The sequence below is a fragment of the Globicephala melas genome, chromosome 13 (assembly GCF_963455315.2).
Source record: "Globicephala melas chromosome 13, mGloMel1.2, whole genome shotgun sequence".
In the NCBI taxonomy this organism is placed as follows: Eukaryota; Metazoa; Chordata; class Mammalia; order Artiodactyla; family Delphinidae; genus Globicephala; species Globicephala melas.
Window position 1 is genome coordinate 54,090,432 of NC_083326.1, and position 15,879 is coordinate 54,106,310.

A 15,879-nucleotide genomic window follows, 5' to 3' on the forward strand; every position below is an offset into this window, starting at 1 on the left:
CATGAGCACTTGAGAAAAATGTGTATTCTGTTGTTTTTGGATGGACTGTCCTATAAATATCAATTAAGTCCATCTTGTTTAATGTATCATTTAAAGCTTGTGTTTCCTTATTTATTTTCATTTTGGATGATCTGTCCATGGGTGAAAGTGGGGTGTTTAAGTCCCCTACTATGAATGTGTTACTGTCGATTTCCCCTTTTATGGCTGTTAGTATTTGCCTTATGTATTGAGGTGCTCCTATGTTGGGTGCATAAATATTTACAATTGTTATATCTTCTTCTTGGATCGATCCCTTGATCATTATGTAGTGTCCTTCTTCGTCTCTTGTAATAGTCTTTATTTTAAAGTCTATTTTGTCTGATATGAGAATTGCTACTCCAGCTTTCTTTTGGTTTCCATTTGCATGGAATATCTTTTTCTATCCCCTTACTTTCAGTCTGTATGTGTCTCTAGGTCTGAAGTGGGTCTCTTGTAGACAGCATATATAAGGGTCTTGTTTTTGTATCCATTCAGTTAATCTGTGTCTTTTGGTGGGAGCATTTAGTCCATTTACATTTAAGGTAATTATCGATATGTATGTTCCTATTCCCATTTTCTTAATTGTTTTGGGTTCATTATTACAGGTCTTTTCCTTCTCTTGTGTTTCTTGCCTAGAGAAGATCCTTTAGCATTTGTTGTAAAGCTGGTTTGGTGGTGCTGAACTCTCTCAGCTTTTGCTTGTCTGTAAAGGTTTTAATTTCTCCATCAAATCTGAATGAGATCCTTGCTGGGTAGAGTAGTCTTGGCTGCAGGTTTTTCTCCTTCATCACTTTCAGTATGTCCTGCCACTCCCTTCTGGCTTGTAGGGTTTCTGCTGAAAGATCAGCTGTTAACCTTATGGGGATTCCCTTGTGTGTTATTTGTTGTTTTTCCCTTGCTGCTTTTAATATGCTTTCTTTGTATTTAATTTTTGACAGTTTGATTAATATGTGTCTTGGCGTATTTCTCCTTGGATTTATCCTGTATGGGACTCTCTGTGCTTCCTGGACTTAACTATTTCCTTTCCCATATTAGGGAAGTTTTCAAGTATAATCTCTTCAAATATTTTCTCAGTCCCTTTCTTTTTCTCTTCTTCTTCTGGAACCCCTGTAATTCGAATGTTGGTGCGTTTAATGTTGTCCCAGAGGTCTCTGAGACTGTCATCAGTTCTTTTCATTCTTTTTTCTTTATTCTGCTCTGCAGTAGTTATTTTCACTATTTTATCTTCCAGGTCACTTACCCGTTCTTCTGCCTCAGTTATTCTGCTATTGATCCCATCTAGAGTACTTTTAATATCATTTATTGTGTTGTTCATCGTTGCTTGTTTCATCTTTAGTTCTTCTAGGTCCTTGTTAACTGTTTCTTGCATTTTGTCCATTCTATTTCCAAGATTTCGGATCATCCTTACTATCATTTTTCTGAATTCTTTTTCAGGAAGACTGGCTATTTCCTCTTCATTTGTTAGATCTGGTGCATTTTTATCTTGCTCCTTTATCTGCTGTCTTCTCATTTTGCTTACCTTACTGTGTTTGGGGTCTCCTTTTTGCAGGCTGCAGGTTCGTAGTTCCCGCTGTTTTTGATGCCTGTCTCCAGTGGCTAAGGTTGGTTCAGTGGGTTGTGTAGGCTTCCTGGTGGAGGGGACTAGTGCCTGTGTTGTGGTGGATGAGGCTGGATCTTGTCTCTCTAGTGGGCAGGTTCACGTCTGGTGGTGTGTTTTGGGGTGTCTGTGGCCTTATTATGATCTTAGGCAGCCTCTCTGCTAATGGGTGGGGTTGTGTTCCTGTTTTGCTAGTTGTTTGGCATAGGTTGTCCAGCACTGTGGCTTGCTGGTCGTTGAGTGAAGCTGTGTGCTGGTGTTCAGATGGAGGTCTCTGGGAAATTTTCGCCATTTGATATTATGTGGAGCTGGGAAGTCTCTTGTGGACCAGTGTCCTGAACTTGGCTCTCCTGCCTCAGAGGCAGAGCCGTGACTTCTGGCTGGAGCACCAAAAGCCTTTCATCCACACGGCTCAGAATAAAAGGGAGAAAAAGTAGAGGGAATTAGTAGAAGTATGAGGAAAGAAAGAAGGAAAGGAGGGAAGGAAGGGAGGAAGGAAGAAAGAAAGAAAGAAGAAAAGAAGGAAAGAAAGGAGGGAGGGAGGGAGGAAGGAAGGAAGGAGGGAAAGAAGGAAAAAGACAGAAAGAAGATACAGTAAAAATAAAATAAAGTATAATAAAGTTATTGAATTAAAAAATTCTTATTTAGAAAAAAAAAAGGGATGGATAGAACCTTAGGACAAATGTTGGAAGCGAAGCTATACAGACAAAATCTTACACAGAAGCATACACATACACCCTCACTAAAAGAGGTAAAGGGGGAAAAATCATAAATCTTGCTGTCAGAGACCACCTCCTCAATTTGGGATGATTCATTGTCTAAAGGAGGGAAGGAAGGAAGGAAGGAAAGAAAGAAAGAAAGAACGAAGGTAAAGTATAATAACGTTATTATAATTAAGATTGATTATTAAGAAAAAAATTTTAAGAAAAAACCATGGCCGGATAGAACCCTAGGACAAATGGTGGAAGCAAGACTATACAGACAAGATCTCACACAGAAGCATACACATACACACTCACAAAAAGAGGAATAGGGAAAAAAATCATAGATCTTGCTCCTAAAGTCCACTTCCTTTATTTGGGATGATTGGTTGTCTATTCAGGTATTCCACAGATGCAAGGTATATCAAGTTGATTGTGGAGCTTTAATCCGCTGCTTCTGAGGCTGCTGGGAGAGATTTCCCTTTCTCTTCTTTGGTCTCACAGCTCACAGGGGCTCAGCTTTGGATTTGGCCCTGCCTCTGCGTGTAGGTCGCTGGAGGGCCTCTGTTTTTTGCTCAGACAGGACGGGGTTAAAGGAGCCGCTGATTCGGGGGCTCTGGCGCACTCAGGCTGGCGTGGAGGGAGGGGCACGGAGTGCGGGGTGGGCCTGCGGCGGCAAAGTCCGGCATGACGTTGCACCAGCCTGAGGCCTGCCGTGCGTTCTCCCGGGGGAGTTGTCCCTGGATCCCGGGACCCTGGCCGTGGCGGGCTGCACAAGCTCCGCGGAAGAGGGGTGTGGAGAGTGACCTGTGCTCGCACACAGGCCCCTTGGTGGCGGCAGCAGCAGCCTTAACGTCTCCCGCCCGCCTCTGGGGTCCGCGCTTTTAGCCGCGGATTGAGCCCGTCTCTGGGGTCCGCGCTTTCAGCCGCGGCTCGCGCCCGTCTGTGGGGTCCGTGCTTTCAGCCGCGGCTCGCGCCCGTCTCTGGGGTTCGCGCTTTTAGCCGTGGCTCGCGCCCGTCTCTGGAGTTCCGTACGTGGGGAGTTTCTTGCCTTTTGGGAGGTCTGAGGTCTTCTTCCAGCATTCAGTAGGTGTTGTTCTGTAAGAGTTGTTCCACGTGTAGATGTATTTCTGGTGTATCTGTGGGGAGGAAGGTGATCTCCGCGTCTTATTCTTCCGCCATCTTCAAGGTCCCCCCCTACCATTTTTCTTATATTACTTCTGCTCAATATTTGCTATTATGTCATTAGCTGATTTAGAGATTCTGTATTTTTAAATAAATATAGACTTTCTGTAGGCATTTTTTTGCATATTTCTATATATTTTTGCTATCACCCCCCAAAAAGTAGTGTTCTCTAGTAGTGTTCTCATTATAACTAACTTTGCTGAGTCTATTTTTCTCATTTTCTACTCATGGTCATGCAAGTAGCTAAGAGGCTAAATGTAATTGGGAACCACCTATTACTTTTTTTCCGTCAGGGATGAGAAATTAACTATTTTTGTCTCCATAAGAAGGAAGTTTTTGCCGAGTCAATTTTATAATATCTGGGTGTTTTTATCTTTTACAACTGTAAAATATAGTCTGCAACTTTTCTGTGATCTTAAAATAAAGTTAATAGGATTGTTTGTATCTGGAGAGAATGGGCTCATAGGATAATTTCACCCAAGGTAGGTGCTCAATATATTTGAATGAGTGGCTAAACGCTTTATCACAAAAAAATTTGCAATTATCAAAGGATTAAATATTTACAATACTTTCCATAGGAAAAAGAAAATTATAGTTGGGGTAAAAATTTATCTACAATTTAATATTTGAAACTATATTTACAACTCATCAGTATTGTCCGGTTGTTAATTCAAAGCTCTATTTTTTTTTTATTACTCTGACTTTTCCAGAGTAAGAGAAAACATAAATGTAAGTAGTTCATTCAATAAGCAGAAAAGGCACACCTTTCAAACTAAGGCTTTCTAATTCATCTCTTCTAAATTGTTAATTAGTTCATCTTGGCTATCTTTTCCCCTTGATATGAAGATTAGGAAAAATTCCTGTCAGTCAAAAAAAGATGCCCTATAATGATGGTATTGGTCTTCCTTAAGGCTAAGACGTTATCTGATAGAGGCTTGAATCAGCTTGGATCAGACCCAGACCCACTGCTACCACAGACAGTGCTAAATAAATACTTCACAATTGCTATGGATTGTTAAAAAATAAAATTCAGCTGAGTAAACCTGAGGATCTAACTGGCTTTAGTCAATGATTCATGAATAGGGGAGCATCCCATGTAGAAAATAGAAAGGAGCTCCAAAGAACTGTACAAAATATGAGAGTTTCATAGTCAGAAGTGGGCAGCGACGAGGAAAGAGTGGACTATCTCATTTTCCTTTGGGTGACAGAAAGAGGCTACAGGCAGATTGCCTCACTATGGCTGACTAGGAAATTTCAGATTAACTGGTTTAAGAAAACATTCCTGGGAGAGGTTGAAAATGCAATTAGTTTGGGTATTAAGTCTTGGTTTGCTTACATGGGGCTTAGAACAAGTAACTCCATTTGGGGCCTATTTTCTCTATTTTTTTGTTTGTTTTGTTTCCTCTTTTTTAATGATTGTATTTCTAGTCTCAGTTCTGCCAACAACTACCAGTGTGACCTTGACAGATAAAGGAAATTTGTAAAAAGGTCTATTCAGTAGGAAGATAAATGTTTGTGTGCATCTACATGTATAGCATCAAACTGCATAGAGCAAATATTTTAAAAGACGTAAAAATAAATTGCCAGATACAGAAGGGAATCTTGGCACAGATTTCTCAGTAACTGATACAATGAACAGGCAAAAATATCAAGAAAGACACAGAATATTTAAACATTAAATAATTTATACATAAAATACAGAATCCAACAGCTGCACAATATATATTACTATCAAGCACACATGGAATACTTGCAGGAACTTTTCATATATGAAACTATAAAGCAAGTATCAATAAATTTCAAAGAAGTAAAATAAAACATATCTCTGATGTTAGTGGATTTAAGCTAAAAATTAATAATATAAAGGAAACTAGAAAACCCACAAATGTATGGAAATATGTAAGATATTCAAAATAACCCATAGGTCAGAGAACAAATCAAAATGAAATTTCAAATGTTTGAACTTAGGGAAAATTAATATATAGCAAGTAAAAATGTGTGGGATGCAGCTCATGTCTTTAGAGAAAAATGAAAATCAACCATCTGAAGATTAATTTCAAGGAGCTAGAGATTGGAAAGTTCTATCCAAAGACCAAAGAAAGTTAAGAAGGAAAATAAGAGATACAATAAATCAATAAAATGGAAATCAATAAAAAATAAATCAACAGAGCCAATAATTGGCTTCTTAATAAACTGGTCAAAAGACTGATCAAGAGAAAAAAATAAGGCACAAATATTCAACACCAAAAGTTTAAAAAGAGAATATCACTAAAGATTGTACAGATATTTTCTAAAATTCTACATACATATATATATATGAAATTTTGAAAAAATTGTCAATTTTAAAATTTAGATGAAATATGAAAAAAATCATAGTAAAACATATTTCCATCTTTTTCATATTACCTACATCTTCTAGGTAAAAATAGAAGAGTAAAGATATTGAACCTGTTATCAACCTTTAAAAAGAAAACCTCAGGGGACTTCTGGGAAGATGGTGGAAGAGTAAGATGCAGAGATCACCTTCCTCCACACAGATACACCAGAAATACATCTACACGTGGAACAACTCCTACAGAACACCTACTGAACGCTGGCAGAATACCTCAGACCTCCCAAAAGGCAAGAAACCCCCCACGTACCTGGGTAGGGCAAAAGAAAAAAGAATACACAGAGACAAAAGGATAGGGACAGGACCTGCACCAGTGGGAGGGAGGTGTGAAGGAGGAAAAGTGTCCACACACTAGGAAGCCCCTTCGCAGGCAGAGACTGCGGGTGGCGGAGGGTGGGAGGAGCCGCGGAGGAGAGCACAGCAACAGGGGTGCGGAGGGCAAAGCGGAGAGATTCCCGCACAGAGGATCCGTGCCGACCAGCACACACCAGCCTGAGAGGCTTGTCTGCTCACCCGCCGGGGCGGGCGGGGCTGGGAGCTGAGGCTCGGGCTTCCATTGGAGCGCCAGGAGAGGACTGGGGTTGGCAGCGTGAACACAGCCTGAAGGGGGTTAGTGCGCCATGGCTGGCTGGGAGGGAGTCCGGGGAAAAGTCTGGACATGCCGAAGAGGCAAGAGACTTTTCTTCCCTCTTTATTTCTTGGTGCGCGAGGAGAGGGGATTAAGAACGATGCTTAAAGAAGCTCGAGATGGGCGCGAGCCGCGGCTAAAAGTGCGGACCCCAGAGACAGACATGAGATGCTAAGGCTGCTGCTGCCGCCACCAAGAAGCCTGTGTGCGAGCACAGGTCACTATCCACACCCCCCTTCCGGGGAGCCTGTGCAGCCCGCCACTGCCAGGGTCCCGTGATACAGGGACAACTCCCCCGGGAGAACGCACGGCGCGCCTCAGGCTGGTGCTACGTCACGCCGGCCTCTGCCGCCGCAGGCTCGCCATGCACTCCGTGACCTTCCCTACCCCTGGCCTGAGTGAGCCAGAGCCTCCGAATCAGCGGCTCCTTTAACCCCGTCCTGTCTGAGCAAAGAGACGCCCTCTGGCGACCTACACACACAGGCAGGGCCAAATCCAAAGCTGAGCCCCTGTGAGCTGTGAGACCAAAGAAGAGAAAGGGAAATCTCTCCCAGCAGCCTGAGAAGCAGCGGATTAAAGCTCCACAATCAACTTGATGTACCCTGCATCTGTGGAATACATGAATAGACAACGAATCATCCCAAATTCAGGAGCCGTGTGGATGAAAGGCTCTTGGTGCTACAGCCAGGAGTTAGTGCTGTGCCTCTGAGGTGGGAGAGCCAACTTTAGGACACGGGTCCACAAGAGAGAGCTCCCAGCTGCACATAATATCAAACAGCGAAAATATCCCAGAGATCTCCATCTCAACACCAGCACCCAGCTTCACTCAACAACCAGCAAGCTACAGTGCTGGACATCCTATGCCAAACAACTAGCAAGACAGGAACACGACCCCACCCATTAGCAGAGAGGCTGCCCAAAATCATAACAACTTGACAGACACCCCAAAACACACCACCTGACGTGGACCTGCCCACCAGAAAGACAAGATCCAGCCTCATCCACCAGAACACAGGCACTAGTCCCCTCCACCAGGAAGCCTACACAACCCACTGAACCAAGCTTGGGCACTGGGGACAGACACCAAAAACAACAGGAACTATGAACCTGCAGCCTGCAAAAAGGAGACCCCAAACACAGTAAGGTAAGCAAAATGAGAAGACAGAAAAACACACAGCAGGTGAAGGAGCAAGATAAAAACCCACCAGACCTAACAAATGAAGAGGAAACAGGCAGTCTACCTGAAAAAGAATTCAGAATGATAGTAAAGATGATCCAAAATCTTGAAAATAGAATGGACAAAATGCAAGAAACATTTAACAAGGACCTAGAAGAACTAAAGATGAAACAAACAATGATGAACAACACAATAAATGAAATGAAAAAGACTCTAGATGGGATCAATAGCAGAATAACTGAGGCAGAAGAACGGAAAAGTGACCTGGAAGATAAAATAGTGGAAATAACTACTGCAGAGCAGAATAAAGAAAAAAGAATTTAAAGAACTGAGGACAGTCTCAGAGACCTCTGGGACAACATTAAATGCACCAACATTCGTATTATAGGGGTTCCAGAAGAAGAAGAGAAAAAGAAAGGGACTGAGAAAATATTTGAAGAGATTATAGTTAAGAACTTCCCTAATATGGGAAAGGAAATAGTTAAGTCCAGGAAGCACAGAGAGTCCCATACAGGATAAATCCAAGGAGAAATATGCCAAGACACATATTAATCAAACTGTCAAAAATTAAATACAAAGAAAACATATTAAAAGCAGCAAGGGAAAAACAACAAATAACACACAAGGGAATCCCCATAAGGTTAACAGCTGATCTTTCAGCTGAAACTCTGCAAGCCAGAAGGGACTGGCACGACATATTGAAAGAGATGAAGGAGAAGAACCTGCAACCAAGATTACTCTACCCAGCAAGGATCTCATTCAGATTTGATGGAGAAATTAAAACCTTTACAGACAAGCAAAAGCTGAGAGAGTTCAGCACCACCAAACCAGCTCTACAACAACTGCTAAAGGAACTTCTCTAGGCAAGAAACACAAGAGAAGGAAAAGACCTACAATAAGGAACCCAAAACAATTAAGAAAATGGGAATAGGAACATACATATCGATAATTACCTTACATGTAAATGGACTAAATGCTCCCACCAAAAGACACAGATTGGCTGAATGGATACAGAAACAAGACGTGTATATTTGCTGTCTACAAGAGACCCACTTCAGACCTAGAGACACATACAGACTGAAAGTAAGGGGATGGAAAAAGATAATTCATGCAATGGAAACCAAAAGAAAGCTGGAGTAGAAATTCTCATATGTCAGACAAAATAGACGTTAAAATAAAGACAATTACAAGAGACGAAGAAGGACACTACATAATGATCAAGGGATCGATCCAAGAAGAAGATATAACAATTGTAAATATTTGTGCACCCAACATAGGAGCACCTCAATACATAAGGCAAATACTAACAACCATAAAAGGGGAAATCGACAGTAACACATTCATAGTAGGGGACTTGAACACCCCACTTTCACCCATGGACAGATCATCCAAAATGAAAATAAATAAGGAAACCCAAGCTTTAAATGATACATTAAACAAGATAGACTTAATTGATATTTATAGGACATTCCATCAAAAAACAACAGAATACACATTTTTCTCTAGTGCTCATGGAACATTCTCCAGGATAGATCATATCTTGGGTCACAAATCAAGCCTTGGTAAATTTAAGAATATTGAGATCGTATCAAGTATCTTTTCTGACCACAATGCTATGAGACTAGAAATCAATTACAGGAAAAGATCTGTAAAAAATAAAAACACATGGAGGCTAAACAATATACTACTTAATAACGAAGTAATCACTGAAGAAATCAAAGAGGAAATCAAAAAATACCTAGAAACAAATGATAATGGAGACACGATGACCCAAAATCTACGGAATGCAGCAAAAGCAGTTCTAAGAGGGAAGTTTATAGCAATACAATCCTACCTTAAGAAACAGGAAACATCTCGAATAAACAACGTAACCTTGCACCTCAAGCAATTAGAGAAAGAAGAACAAAAAAACCCCCAAAGTTAGCAGAAGGAAAGAAATCATAAAACTCAGATCAGAAATAAATGAAAAAGAAATGAAGGAAACGATAGCAAAGATCAAAAAGACTAAAAGCTGATTCTTTGAGAAGATAAACAAAATTGATAAACCATTAGCCAGACTCATTAAGAAAAAAAGGGAGAAGACTCAAGTCAGTAGAATTAGAAATGAAAAAGGAGAAGTAACAACTGACACTGCAGAAATAAAAAAGATCATGAGAGATTACTACAAGCAACTCTATGCCAATAAAATGGACAATCTGGAAGAAATGGACAAATTCTTAGAAATGCACAACCTGCCAAGACTGAATCAGGAAGAAATAGAAAATATGAACAGACCAATCACAAGCACTGAAATTGAAACTGTGATTAAAAATCTCCCAACAAAGAAAAGCCCAGGACCAGATGGCTTCACAGGCAAATTCTATCAAACATTTAGAGAAGAGCTAACACCTATCCTTCTCAAGCTCTTCCAAAATATAGCAGAGGGAGGAACACTCCCCAACTCATTCTACAAGGCCACCATCACCCTGATAACAAAACCAGACAAGGATATCACAAAGAAAGAAAACTACAGGCCAATATCACTGATGAACATAGATGCAAAATTCCTCAACAAAATACAAGCAAACAGGGGCTTCCCTGGTGGCGCAGTGGTTGAGAGTCCACCTGCCAATGCAGGCGACACGGGTTCGTGCCCCGGTCTGGGAGGATTCCACATGCCGTGGAGCGGCTGGGCGTGCCCGTGAGCCATGGCCACTGAGCCTGTGCGTCCGGACCCTGTGCTCTGCAACGGGAGAGGCCCGCGTACCGCAAAAAAAAAAAAAAAAGTATAATTGGCACAATAATCTGCATAAGTTGGAAGTGTACGATTTGATACCCTCACTGAATCAAGATAATAAATACAACCATAACCCCCTAAAAAAAATATATAAGCAAACAGAATCCAACAGCACATTAGACGGATCGTACGCCATGATCAAGTGGGGTTTATTCCATGAATAAATTCCAGGAATAAATTCCAGGAATGCACGGATTCTTCAATATATGCAAATCAATCAACAGGACACACCATATTAACAAATTAAAGGAGAAAACCCATATGATCATCTCAATAGATGCAGAGAAAGCTTTTGACAAAATTCAATACCCATTTATGATAAAAACCCTGCAGAAAGCAGGAATAGAGGGAACTTTCCTCAACATAATAAAGGCCATATATGACAAACCCACAGCCAACATTGTCCTCAATGGTGAAAAACTGAAAGTATTTCCACTAAGATCAGGAACAAGACAAGGTTGCCCACTCTCACCACTCTTATTCAACACAGTTTTGGAAGTTTTAGCCATAGCAATCAGAGAAGAAAAGGAAATAAAAGGAATCCAAATCGGAAAAGAAGAAGTAAAGCTGTCACTATTTGCAGATGACATGATACTATACATAGAGAATCCTAAAGATGCTACCAGAAAACTACTAGAGCTAACCAATGAATTTGGTAAAGTAGCAGGATACAAAATTAATGCACAGAAATCTCTGGCATTCCTATACACTAAGGATGGAAAATCTGAAAGTGAAATCAAGAAAACACTCCCATTTACCATTGCAACAAAAAGAATAAAATATCTAGGAATAAACCTACCTAAGGAGACAAAAGACCTGTATGCAGAAAATTATAAGACACTGATGAAAGAAATTAAAGATGATACAAATAGATGGAGAGATATACCATGTTCTTGGATTGGAAGAATCAACATTGTGAAAATGAATCTACTACTCAAAGCAATCTACAGATTCAATGCAATCCCTATCAAACTGCCACTGGCATTTTTCAAAGAACTAGAACAAAAAATTTCACAATTTGTATGGAAACACAAAAGACCCTGAATAGCCAAAGCAATCTTGAGAACGAAAAACGGAGCTGGAGGAATCAGGCTTCCTAACTTCAGACTATACTACAAAGCTACAGTAATCAAGACAGTATGGTACTGGCACAGAAACAGAAAGATAGATCAATGGAAAAGGATAGAAAGCCCAGAGATAAACCCACGCACATATGGTCACCTTATCTTTGATAAAGGAGGCATGAATGTATAGTTGAGAAAGGACAGCCTCTTCAATAAGTGGTGCTGGGAAAACTGGACAGCTACATGTAGAAGTATGAGATTAGATCACTCCCTAACACCATACACAAAAATAAACTCAAAATGGATTAAAGACCTAAATGTAAGGCCAGAAACTATCAAACTCTTAGAGGAAAACATAGGCAGGACACTCTATGACATAAATCACAGCAAGGTCCTTTTTGACCTACCTCCTAGAGAAATGGAAATAAAAACAAAAATAGACAAATGGGACCTAATGAAACTTCAAAGCTTTTGCACAGCAAAGGAAACCATAAACAAGACCAAAAGACAACCCTCAGAATGGGAGAAAATATTTGCAAATGAAGCAACTGACAAAGGATTAATTTCCAAAATTTACAAGCAGCTCATGCAGCTTAATAACAAAAAAACAAACAACCCAATCCAAAAATGGGCAGAAGACCTAAATAGACATTTCTCCAAAGAAGATATACAGACTGCCAACAAACACATGAAAGAATGCTCAACATCATTAATCATTAGAGAAATGCAAATTAAAACTACAATGAGATATCATCTCACACCAGTCAGAATGGCCATCATCAAAAAATCTAGAAACATTAAATGCTTGAGAGGGTGTGGAGAAAAGGGAACCCTCTTACACTGTTGGTGGGAATGTAAATTGATACAGCCACTGTGGAGAACAGTATGGAGGTTCCTTAAAAAAACTACAAATAGCACTACCATATGACCCAGCAATCCCACTACTGGGCATATACCCTGAGAAAACCATAATTCAGAAAGAGTCATGTACCAAACTGTTCATTGCAGCTCTATTTACAATAGCCCGGAGATGGAAACAACCTAAGTTTCCATCATCAGATGAATGGATAAAGAAGTTGTGGCACATATATACAATGGAATATTACTCAGGCATAAAAAGAAATGAAATTGAGCTATTTGTAATGAGGTGGATAGACCTAGAGTCTGTCATACAGAGTGAAGTAAGTCAGAAAGAGAGAGACAAATACTGTATGCTAACACATATATATGAAATTTAAGGGAAAAAAATGTCATGAAGAACCTAGGGGCAAAACAGGAATAAAGACACACACTTACTAGAGAATGGACTTGAGGATATGGGAAGGGGGAAGGGTAAACTGTGACAAAGCGAGAGAGAGGCATGGACATATATACACTACCAAACGTAAGGTAGATAGCTACTGGGAAGCAGCCGCATAGCACAGGGATATCAGCTCGGTGCTTTGTGACCACCTGGAGGGGTGGGATAGGGAGGGTGGGAGGGAGGGAGACGCAAGCGGGAAGAGAAATGGGAACATATGTATATATATAACTGATTCGTTTTGTTGTGAAGCAGAAACTGACACACCATTGTAAAGCAATTATACTCCAATAAAGATGTTAAAAAAAAAAGAAAACCCCAGGCCCAGAAACTGGTAAATTCTCCCAAATATTTAAGTAAGAAAAAACACAATGTAACACAAGATCTCCTGCACTGTATAAAAAGAGAACATACCTTCCACCTCATGTTATGAAGCCAGTATTACCTAGATGCCAAAGTCTGACAAAGACACTACAAGAAAGGGAAAACACATGCCAAACTCTTAACATGGACTCAGAATTCTCTAAATGAAACACTAGCAAATGGAATATAGTTAAATATAAAAATGATCATATATAATGATCGAGTTTGGTTTTGGTTTTTGTTTGTTTCCTTTGCCAGGGCTGAAAACTTCTGGTAATATTCAAAAATCACTGTGATTTATGCCATTAACAAAATAAAATATCAATATCTTATGATAATGTCAATATGCTTATAGAAAACGTGACAAATTCAACATTCATTAATAATCTTTTAAAATCTTTTACTAAACTAAAAATAGAAGAGCACAGCCCTAATCTGACAGTAAGTATCTTCCAAAAAAACTATGGAAAACATACCTATTGAAATTTTGAAACCATTCCACTGTGATCAGTAAGACCATAAGGATGTCTGCCACCATGACTTCCATTCATCTGCCACCATGACTTCCATTCAAACTGTCTGAATTAAGGGGTGAGTTTAGGAAGGATGCTTGGATATTAGTTCCGTATGCAAAAATAAATCAAACTCTTATTTACCAGCTACAAATAAATAGAAAAATAAATACTAAAATTATACCATTTACAGTTGAATCCAAAAAGTCAAATACCTTGAAATAAATCTAACAAAAGATGAGAATTACCTTTACAGAAAACACTTCATAAAGTTACTAAGATAGTAAAGAAGACCTAGATTAATGGATAAATATACCTTATTCATAGATTATAAAGATATTCATTCTTCCCAAGTTTTTCTGTAGATTTAACACAGTCAAAATCAATACTCCTAAAGGCTTTTTATTTTGTTGTTGGAAATTTACATTCTGATTCAAAAATTTATTTTAATTAAAAGGCTAAAAAATAGCCAATGCAATTTAGAAAAATAAGAACATCTTGACAAAACACATGTCAAATTGACCTTATAATCATTCTTAACCAAGTGCTATTAAACCAATTAGATTTTAGACAAGGTGTGAGATATATTAGAATAGTTTTACAAAATAATAGAAGATCCTCAAAAAAAGAAAAGTTGTGGAGTTTGGAAAAAATTAAATGATTGAATGTGTGTTATCCAGAGTTATTTTTATAAAATATTTCTTGCTGTTAATATGTTTATAAAACATACCAAAAAAAGCTAAGCAGATTCAAATTTTACTCTAACTTTTAATATGATTTTTTAAATACTAGTTAAAAGTTTTTGACACAAAAATTTCCTAACTGGAAGAGACTACATAACTGTGCAACAAAAGTGCCATCCCTGGGCTTCCCTGGTGTCGCAGTGGTTGAGAATCTGCCTGCTAATGCAGGGGACACGGGTTCGAGCCCTGGTCCGGGAAGATCCCACATGCCGCGGAGCAACTAGGCCCGTGAGCCACAACTACTGAGCCTGCGTGTCTGGTGCCTGTGCTCCACAACAAGAGAGGCCACGACAGTGAGAGGCCCGCACACCGCGATGAAGATTGGCCCCTGCTTGCCACAACTGCAGAAATCCCTCGCACAGAAATGAAGACGCAACACAGCAAAAATAAATTAATTAATAAACTCCTACCCACAACATCTTCTTTAAAAAAAAAAAAAAGTGCCATCCCAATCAAATTTAAATAAATTAGAAAAATAAAACAAAATAATTTTCACAACTATAAAGTAAAAGACTTATGTGCAAATTACTTGGAATCAATGAATATTATTTTCCAGCTATATAGACAAATATAGTTTCAATTTTTAAAAAAGATTTAAACTTAAAGATTTGAACAAGTGAAGCTACAAGATGCTATTTTTGTTTTATTTTTATTATTTTTGTAATTTTTTAAAGAATAAAAACTTAAAGAATGCTTTGTGGATCTATATATTGCTTTAAAAATAGTAAAACTCACAATGTAAGTAATAGAAATTTATGCACTAAAATTAAAATAATTTGTAGTAATTTCTTTTGTTAGGATATGTCATGTTTGACCCTGTTACAATGTTTTGAACTATGTAAAATAATGGTTTATTTCCAAACCTAAAAATTGTTTTAAAAATCTTATTAACAATTCCAGTTGCTACTATCTTAGCAGATCAGTTTCTTCACATTTTGCTGAAATACAGTCAAGGAAAAACACTTCAGGAAATAAGTGTATAATAATTAATGAATTATGTATACTTTTACTACTCATCCTAAATCACCTTTCTGTAGAAACTTTAGACATGGGCAAGTGTAAATAGACTCAGTAATTTTTTATAATTTCCTGATTTTCAATTATATTCAAACCATGGATTTTCACAAATATTTTTATGAATTAATAGGGAAGGTATATTTATCAACTTAGGAGAACAGATCTATACAGTTTGCTAACATGATTGATGATTTTTAAAATATTTAAACATCAGAAGCCTGGGCCTCTGTACTCTTACCTGCTGGGCCCCAAAATGTTAGTAGTGATTCTGCGTCCAGTTTTCAAACTTTTCTCCACAAAGGAATCATGCCCCTCTCTTTCCATCCTTGAATGTCACTGCTGCTGGAAGCCGACTGTTCTTCACAATGATTTAGAAATCTTTGGTATTCTGGGACACCATTAGCTT

General features: G+C 38.9%; 1 long non-coding RNA gene across 1 annotated transcript in view; it reads right to left on the reverse strand.

Moving 5' to 3' along the window:
* The window catches only part of LOC115841871 (uncharacterized), a 37,563-nt gene extending 21,684 nt beyond the window's left edge, over positions 1–15,879 (reverse strand). The window contains exons 1-2 of the long non-coding RNA XR_004035009.2: positions 15,712–15,879; positions 13,678–13,780 (exon numbers count right to left, since the gene is read on the reverse strand). This is a non-coding gene — a long non-coding RNA (uncharacterized lncRNA). The remainder of the gene's footprint in view (positions 1–13,677; positions 13,781–15,711) is intronic.